The sequence below is a fragment of the Pteropus vampyrus genome, unplaced genomic scaffold, assembly GCF_000151845.1.
Source record: "Pteropus vampyrus isolate Shadow unplaced genomic scaffold, Pvam_2.0 Scaffold222, whole genome shotgun sequence".
NCBI classification, from domain to species: domain Eukaryota; kingdom Metazoa; phylum Chordata; class Mammalia; order Chiroptera; family Pteropodidae; genus Pteropus; species Pteropus vampyrus.
Window position 1 is genome coordinate 2,364,847 of NW_011889003.1, and position 9,511 is coordinate 2,374,357.

Sequence of the window (9,511 nt, forward strand, 5' to 3'; positions counted from 1 at the left end):
CGAGCAAGGTGCCAGGGATGAGTCGGGCAAGGCTGGTGTGTGGAGCTCTTCCCGTCTGGCGTGGAAGCCGCGGGAGGTGGTTTGATATTGTGCTGGGGGGTAGTGGGGGCGTTGGAACTGGGAGGTGATACTGGGCTGGAGCCGACCTTGGAGGTGGAGAAGCGGGAAGGGTGGGAAGTTCATTTAGCACTTTCTAATTTTTCTAAACATCTTCCCCGGATCCCAACAAGTGTGACCCCTCCTTCCTTTAGATCTTCCTAGCACTTTATAAATACATTTGTAGTGACACTGGCACGTCAGAACTTCCGCTTTGTATTTTTAAAGTGTTTGTCTACACGTTTTATCTCCCTTACTGGATTTATCATTGGCTTTACAGGCAACCTCCCAGCCATTTGAAGACCTACAATGCACTATGCTGTCCTACTGACATAGGTTATCTCTTCTAATCCCTAATAACCTTGTGAGATAAATACTATTATCCACATTTATAGATAAGAAAACGAGTCTCAGAGAGATTACCCAAAAGGATATAGCAAGGAAATGTTTTGAAACAATTTTTCTCATTCTAAATGCAGGATTGTTTCCACTGTACCACAGCCTACTCTGTAGCACAATGCTTAATGCATAGCAGGTAAATGTTAAATTTTAAGACATGCTTTTTTGAAAGGACATTTAGGCTTTCCCTCTATCCCCTACTGATTTGTTCCCTTTAAGACATTTTTTTTTAATCCAGGAAATGATATTCCAAAAGATAAAATATTAACAATACAAAATGTTAATATGATTGCATTTACAAATTTTGTATCATTTGGCAAACAAAAACCCCAGAACGCCAAAAATGATTCCCACTCTCACTGGAGAAAGAGTAGCTTCATTAAACAACCTGCAGTCGTCTTTCCTAGTTTTAGGATTCCAGACTCAACTGCTTATTTTTTTAGATCTCTTTCTAGAAACGGTGCTGCCATGACCACTGTGTTTAGGACATGGCACAGACAAAATGAAGGAAGACTGTGGAATGCATATTCCTCTTTCCACTTTTAGTACCATTCGAGGAACCCTATCCCCAAGACAAGACACACAGTGCCCCCATCAGTCTCCTGACTGATGCATTCACGACCCCCAACCCCCACCCCTACACTTGCTCTTCCATCCCGACCTGTCCTCTGGAACTTAGCAAGTTCTCAAACTTTTTTGGTTTCAGGGTCCTTTTAAAAACACTCAGTTTGGGGGGAAATCTTAAGAGTTTTTGTTTATATGGGTCATATCTTTGATATTTACTATTTAGAAATTAAAATTTTAAAATACTTGTCAATTTATTTAAAATAAAAATTCATTACATTTTAACTTTTCAAAAAAAAAAAAACCTTAATGAGAAATGTGACATTGTTTCCATCTTTGTAAATCTTAATGTCTGGCTTAATAGAAGACAGCTGTATTCTCATATCTGTTCTGCATCCAATCTGTTGCAATATGTTGTTTTGGTTGAAGTATATGAAGAAAATCCAGACTCACAGATATATATTTGGCAAAGGGAAGACCTCCTGTACCTCTGCAGGGTCATCAGATAAAATTTTGAGAACTGATGATCTAGGTGTCTATCTTAACTCCTTCAAAACCTAAGTATTTTGTTTCTCCTTGGAAGGAATCTAAAAAATATCCATTATAATGATTTAGCAGCCGAGTGATTTAATGTCCAAGGATATTTGTTTCACGAGGGAACATTTTTATTTATACAAAATCCAATTCTAATGGACTATCTGATATTGGTAAGCAACACAGCATAGATTAGGTATTCAACATTATCCTTTTTCTTACCTTATCTCTCTAGCTGAATACCTAGATGTCTACTTCTGGGCTATTATATCAAATAACTCATATATGAGAAAGCACTACTGTATTGAGTGGTAAGTATTGGTAAAGTTCCATTGCAGTTGGACTGCTGATTTAACTTGGCTCAACGCTCTGATCTGCACCCTATTAAACATAAAGAATGCTCCTGAGACTCATACGGTTCTTATTTGGGTGCCTGGATCCACAGATGGGCTTTAAAGGGTCTCTTAAGCCTCACGAAATTATATGAAAATTTTGTGCTCATGTATTTTTATAGGCAGAAGATTTGTTATTTTCAGCAAATTCTTGAAGGGCTGTGTCAACCATTAAATAAAGAAAAATTAAATGAGGCAACTATTTGAATTGCTTCTTAATCTTTTTCCAAATGGTTCTCAAACTCCTCAAACACATGCATTTGAGAGTGGAGAAGGACACAAACTGTTTTTTTCCTTGACATACTCTGAAAAAGGCCACAGTCCTTTACTATTTGTAGATATGCCCTTACATAATCCTTCTGTTTTGATTTTAAACTTCTTTTCTCTTTTTGGTTATGATAGTTTAAGTTTCACCCTTGTCACTAATAGAAATTCCATTCTTCCTGGTGTATACCCTGCTCCATTTAGCATCATTTTGAGGAAAATCTCAAAACTGTGAGGTTAGACTGGGGATTTAAGTCTACCACTCTAAGTCTTCATTTTTTCTTAAAAAAAAAAAAAATGATAATAGTGGTTTTTCTACTTGGCAATCTGCCAGGCAAAGCTAAATCTTTTAACTTCCCCTCAAAGGAATATTATATTTAAAAAGGAAAAACAAACTTGATAAACACATAGTCTGAAAGAAAGTTTTTTAAAGATTGAAGTTAAATGAGATCTTTACAAGCAAATTGTAATTTTCGTTGGAGTTGAATAATGTAGTGTAGCAAATGATATCCATCAGTCTAGAAAACTTCAATACCAGTTCCAGTGCACATTTATTGTGGTTACTGTTTTTTATGTTCTGTGCTCTGACAGCATACCCAGCAGTAGTCAAAGACATAATCCTCGTTCTATATTAAATAGCTCTCATTCACATAGATTTAGTTTTGCCCTCATAAACTCAACTTCTTAATTGCAAAACCCAAATTTAGAGCATGCATGAATTTATATTACTAATAATAACTATCTCTTGTACACATATGAAACATTTGCACATACCAAGAAAGAAAGAAGGAAGGGGGAATTAACTACAGACATTGGTATTTATAATGAGATACTCCGAGCATATTTGTTGTTTAATTGCTAGGTTTCAAAATGCACATAATTGATTTTTAAGTTCTTCCTATAATTGATTGAGGATATGAACTGGAAATGCTTGTAGGATGGAAGCTTATCTCATATGAGCCGATCAGAAGTGAATTTGACAACTCTTATGGCAACTCAATGCCTCTTTATAAATATTGCTAATTTCAGGCATATATAACTTATTTATTTGTACTTTGCCCAAGTCCAAAATGGATTTGAGGTTCTCCAGGGTATTTGGCATTATAGTAGACAGTAGTTGTTAAAAGTATAGGTCTTAAGATTTTAACAAAGCTGAATTGGATTTAGATAATTAACCTTGGTGAGGTAACCTAATGTTTTGTACCTCATATTCCTACCTACGAAATGGAAAAAAATGGGGCCCTCATTAAGTTACCTATATGCCTTAAATGAGATGATAATTACTCATATATATTGAGTGATTACAATATGCTACTCATTTAATCCTCAAGCAATCCTATTATGTCAATACTATTATTACCCCAATTTTTCAAATGAACAAACCGGCACAGAGAGGTTCAGTAATTTTCTCAAGATCACACAGATAGTACATGGTCAGCATTAAACTTAGTCAGTGTGACTCCAAGCATGCACTCTTAATCATTCTACCATGTTAGATGTAAAGCACTTAATACAATGCCAGGCACTTAGTAGTTATTAAACACATAAATCACATAAGCGAATAGTCTCTAATTTCATACATTTATAAATAATGTATATATAGTTATTTTCTATCTTCCTTTTATTTCCTGGAAGTAACTCATAACAACCCTGAGTTGGGTTCAAGTTAGGCATAAACTTTTTTTAAATTTCTTTTTAAAAGAAAAACATTTTTAAAAGTTTTATTTTCTTGAATTTTGGAAAACATCAAGTGAGTATCATTTAGATGAAGCATAAGTCTGAGTATTTTTCTGTTTGTTCTAGTGAACTTGTAGTCATTACTTATAGTTTCTTTTGAAGATCAGAGAACTTTAGGGTCCTTATTGCCCCAATCTTCAGAAAAGATCTATGGCAGATTTTTCTAATATCAAATAATACATCAAATCATATGAAATTACTAAGTTATTAGGCCATGAAAACAGAGGCCATTTCTACTAAAGAATAGATTACTCCAGCTTCATCATGAAAAGAATATTCTCCTTGGATATACCCAGGCGGGTTTGCATTTTGAATATGTACCAGCTGTGATGGAAAAGAACAGTCTAATCCTTTCAATTCCTGTAGTCCACTGCTTCACTTGCACAGCAGGGAATGTGAAAGAAATGATGTCAAAAGCATTTCAATATAAAAATTTTATTCTCATACTCAATAAAGTGAATTAATTAAAAAAAAATAGTTAAGCACTTCAAAACATTGTGTCGGTTGGTTCTAGTCACCAGGGCACTTAACTCTAGTCACCGCAACTTTTATTTTTTTCATGTTATTACTAGTTTTGCTTAAGTACAGACACTCCTGAGTTGGAAACTCTAATTTATAAATACTCATATGTACAAAATTTCGTAAAATACATTTAGACTTTTAAATGCAATTAAAGGCAATTAAAGGCAATTAGCAGGTAGAGACCTAGCTAAGTGGAAGCTGCCTCAGCTGGTCCATGAATGAGAGAAAGGGCACAGTCCCAGAGCAGTTGTGCTGACTATGCTCTTTCTGGATTTGATTCCCAACAGCTCTAACCTTTGGTACTCCAGGGACCAGGATAAGTGAGAATGAGATGCCTCAGGACATAGTGCCCTTTTTTATTGCCTCACACTGGCAGAGTAGAGTCAGGCTGCCTGCCACACACACTTACCAGCTCCTCCTTCCCCTATTCAGGTGATGATGTCAAGAAGTCTGTTCTCAGTGTTGTCCACCCTCATCAGAAGAGTTGACCTATTTCTCCTGGAGACTCCTTCTGGTACAGGATTCAGACCTGTTTTGGTAAGCCACTTCATGGGCACCCCTCATTAACTCAGAAAAAGTGTGTTAAGAATCGAGAGATGGACCAATCTCTGAAGATGGGAGAAGTATTCTGAATTTACTAATTCCATCTAGGGCCTATGGACTGGTGCATTTGCTAATCTGAAGGGTAGAACCAGCATATTCAGATTCTTCCATCTTCATTGAGGGAGGTGGACAAAGAAAAGGAGAGGAATCTCCAGTGAGACAGAGACTTTTGTCTGTTTTGTTCACTCCTGTGTCCTCAGCACTTAGAAGAGGGCCTGTCTCCTATTAAATGTTCACTAAACATTTGTTGAGTAAATGAATAAGGGAGTTCATGAATGAAATAGGTCCCTGAAGGGAAAGAAAAAGCAAAGCTGTTTTTCTTAGGATAATATGGAGGGGAGAAGCCCCATGCTTTTCCTGACATTAGTGTCCAGGTAACCTGCAAAGAAAGCTATTTGCTTTGGAGCCCAGCTGCAAATGGACTCTTCTAGGAAGAGCCCATAAATCTCACTGCAAGATGAGGCCCACATAACCTCTTGTGCTGATATTCAAGATATTTCTTAATGAGTTTTTTTTTTTTTAACTATTCTGGCTTTGAATTCAGTTTTCTACAATTTTATTGTCAATGTTTAATATTTTCGGTATAGTATAGATTAAATAGACTTTTTATGTCATCAATCTATAAGTTAGGCACTACTTATTTTATTGACTTTTAAAATAAACAGGACCTTTGTTCTCTAACCCAGGAGAAACTCTTAGAAAAGAAAGCTTTTCAAAATGTCTTCTTCAGAATGCTGTCAACTAACACCTTGCTTCAGGTGTACGAGACATTCCAATTCTATTTTCTATGAAGTTAAGTTGTTCCTTGGCATCAGTCTAAGAAGTGATGAAATCAATGCCCAGTGCAAAGTCAGGATCAGAGGGCAGAGAAGGGAAACCAGATGGCCAGACCTTTGCAGAATGAATTCAAGATTTATTCAACGTATTATGAATTTCTGGGTCATGAGTCACTTCCATACTAAAAGGTAAGTACAAAGAGCACCCTTCTACTTCCAAATTCCAAAGTAAATGATCTTTTTTATCATTTGCTATTATCAATATTGTCTTCTCTCCATTAATATGTATTTGCTAAAGTTGATTGTTCAGCAAAATAAAGTCAATTTTCTAGAAATTAACTAGCATAGTGTTGTGTTTTAATGACCATTCACTTTATATTTTTGAATACTTACAGTATGCTAAAGATAACAAAATGTAGATGTTCACATTACCCGACTCAGTCGCTTAACAGTGGACGTTCTACACTGTCAGGCTAGTTATTGCTTATAATTTAATAGGGAAACAGATTTACCAAGAAATATAAGCAACACTCATCCATTCGACAAATATTTATTGAGCACCTACTATATGCCAGCCATTTTTATTTTTATTTATTTTTTAGTTTTTAGATTCTAGGTCTGCTCAATGAATGAACATGGTAACTGCCATGGTAGAAGTACATGCATATATGATTCAGCTCAGGGGAGAATTAGAAAAGTCCTCACAGAGACAAAACAACTTGATTCGAGAAGCAAAGCATGAGTAGGAGATTGACAATAAAAAAAGAGGTAGGCAAGGGGTGATGAAAAAAGCATTCTGGGCAAAAGAATATCAAGTGGAAATAGGAGAAGAGAATAGGATGTGTTTTGGGAATGCGAAGGAGTTCGGTATTGCTGATTTAAATGTAGTGTGTGTATGTGGGGAGGAAATAAACATACAATCATAAATTACTTCAGAAAGGGCCTTAAATAACATGCAAATGTGTGTAGATTTTATTCTGTAAGATGCAGGAGGTGGGAGTCTTGTGATCTCATGAGCCATGTTCTACCTTTGCTGGGGCCTGGAATGCGAGGTGGAGGGGACCGTGAGACCAGTCAGGAGGACCTCACAGTCCAGTACCCACTCCCCATCTGTAGTTTCGCTTTCCTCAGTTTCAGTTACCTGCGGTCAACTGTGGTCTGAAAATATAAAATAACCATACTAAACGTTTAACTCTAGAAATAAACAATTTTTAAGTTTTTAATCGCGCGCCATCCTGAGTAGTATGATGAAATCTCGCGAGTCCTGCTCTGCTCCGCCCAGAACGTGAAACATCCCTTTGTCCTGCGTATCCACGCTGTATACGCTCCCTGCCCCTCACTTAGTAGTCATCTCAGACAGACTGCCCAGGGAATCCGTAGGGTTGTGCTTGTGTTCAAGCAACCTTTATTTTATTTAATAATGACCCCAAAGCTCAAGAGTTGTGATGCTGGCTATGTAGATATGCCAAAGAGAAGCTGTAAAGATATGCCAAAGAGAAGCTGTAAAGAAGCTGTAGGAGAAAAGGTTAAAGTTCTCTATTATAAAGAAAGAAAAAAAAAATTGTATGCTGAGGCCGCTAAGATCTATGGTAAGAACAGATCTTCTATCCATGAATTTGTGAAGAAGGAAAAAGAAATTCATGCTAATTTTGCTGTAGCACCTCATACTACAAACACGTCTCATCACGTGGGCTTTTAACATCTCACATCACCACAAGAAGGGTGAGTACAGTACAATAAGATATTTTGAGAGCAAGAAAAAGAGACTACATTCACAACTTTTAATATAATACTTTATTATAATTGGTCTATTTTATTATTAGTGTTGTTAATCTCTTATTGTGTCTAATTTATAAATTAAACTTTATCATAGGTATGTATGTTTAGGAAAAAATATAGAATATATGTATATACATACATAGGATTAGGTACTATCTGAGGTTTCAGGCATCCACTGCGCAGAGGGAGGTGTCTTGAACGTATCCTCCTTGGATAAAGGGAATTACTGTAGATAGAGAAAATGATGAGAATAACTTTGAGCAACACATTCAGACAGAGAAGTCTAATAGGCAGTTGGATAAACCATGTTATCCCAGAGGAGAAAAATGGGCTCAACAGAAAACTACTGGCATTGATAAGATAACCTGTGGAGAAGGTAAATTTTCCCTTAAAGAATAAGAAAAGCATTGCTATTTCAGGGAGTAGATGAAGAGGAACCAACAATAAGAGTAAAAAGAAATGGCCAGTGGGTAGGAGAAGATGCAGAAAAGCCTGGTATCATAGAAACCAGGGAAAACGAATTTTAAGAAGAAAGGAAAGGTAGAATGTCAGTGCTAAAGAGAGCTCAAGTAATAAAAGGTCAAGATGTGAAGAGGAAGTAATTCAATTGGTACACAAAAGTCTAATATACTTATCTAAAAGCTTCTACAGATATCTGGCCTTTAATTTAGTTCAAAGCTGAATTCTGGCAATCTGTGTTTTCTTAGTTCCTCAAGCATTTTACCCTGTTTTTTTTTTTTTTTTCCTTTTCTCTCAGCCCATTAGATCACATTATCCACTTTGAATTTAAATTTAAGAATTTCTAAGTTCAGCATGGACCCTGGACATGACTTTGAAGTACATGAAGTTTGTCTTCACTACCCAATATTTCCTTTTTAATTTCCCTCACCACTTGCCAGAGTTGCTTACATTCTTGTCCTCTGACTTCAGACCCTGAGATGTTCATGCTTTTTCACCCTTGTCTTTCCTCCATCAGATATGCTTCTCAGGAAAGAACTTTATAAGCGAATTTATCTTGAAGCCAAACATGGTTTCTCTTCTAGGAGTACAGGGAAGAAAATGTTAAACATCTTTAAATGGATGTTTCAGTATGGAATGTCAGTGGATGGGGAAGAGATTTGGGGCCAGGAAGATTTTCTTGATACCCCTCTAAGGTGAGCTCTTACCACGAGGCGATCCTTGTCTAAGGTAGAAGGTATGGCAGTGCAAGAAAGCCTAATTTTTCCTCCCAGAACCATACTAAACCTTTAGAAGAATTAAAGGTCACAAATATTTATTATATCAGTAATGTTCTTTTTGGAAATTATATTTTTGACTGATAGTATTTCAATGTACTTAGTTGCTAACATAATAGCCCAGGAACACATATCCTTTATCTTTTTTAATGCCTGTTACTCTGTCACTATTTTGCTCAGAGCTATTGGAATAACTTCAAATGTGGTTTGAGATAGACAAGTTCAACTCTATAGAGGCTATACATCCATGTTCACTGAACCAGCTGTTTCCTATTGAATTTTTTTTAAAACAATATTAATGACTGACTTCTGTACAGCTAAGTAGCTTGATCATGCTTTTAATTTAATTTAGTTGTTTAGGAAAGGGAAACAATCTCATTAATCATTTTTTTAATCATTTTTTAAAATTATGCAGTATAGATACTGTGTTTCTTGAAACAGTCTCTGCTGAAGTTCTTTGGAAAAAAGGAGTAGCTGACTATGTGAAAAATTTTACTGTTATGAACTTTGTTTCTAAAAGTAAAGGTAAATGACAAGAGGATTTGTCTATTCTGATATGAAATGAAAAACTATATTAGCTTTTGCTCCGTATATCATTTAAAATGTGTTG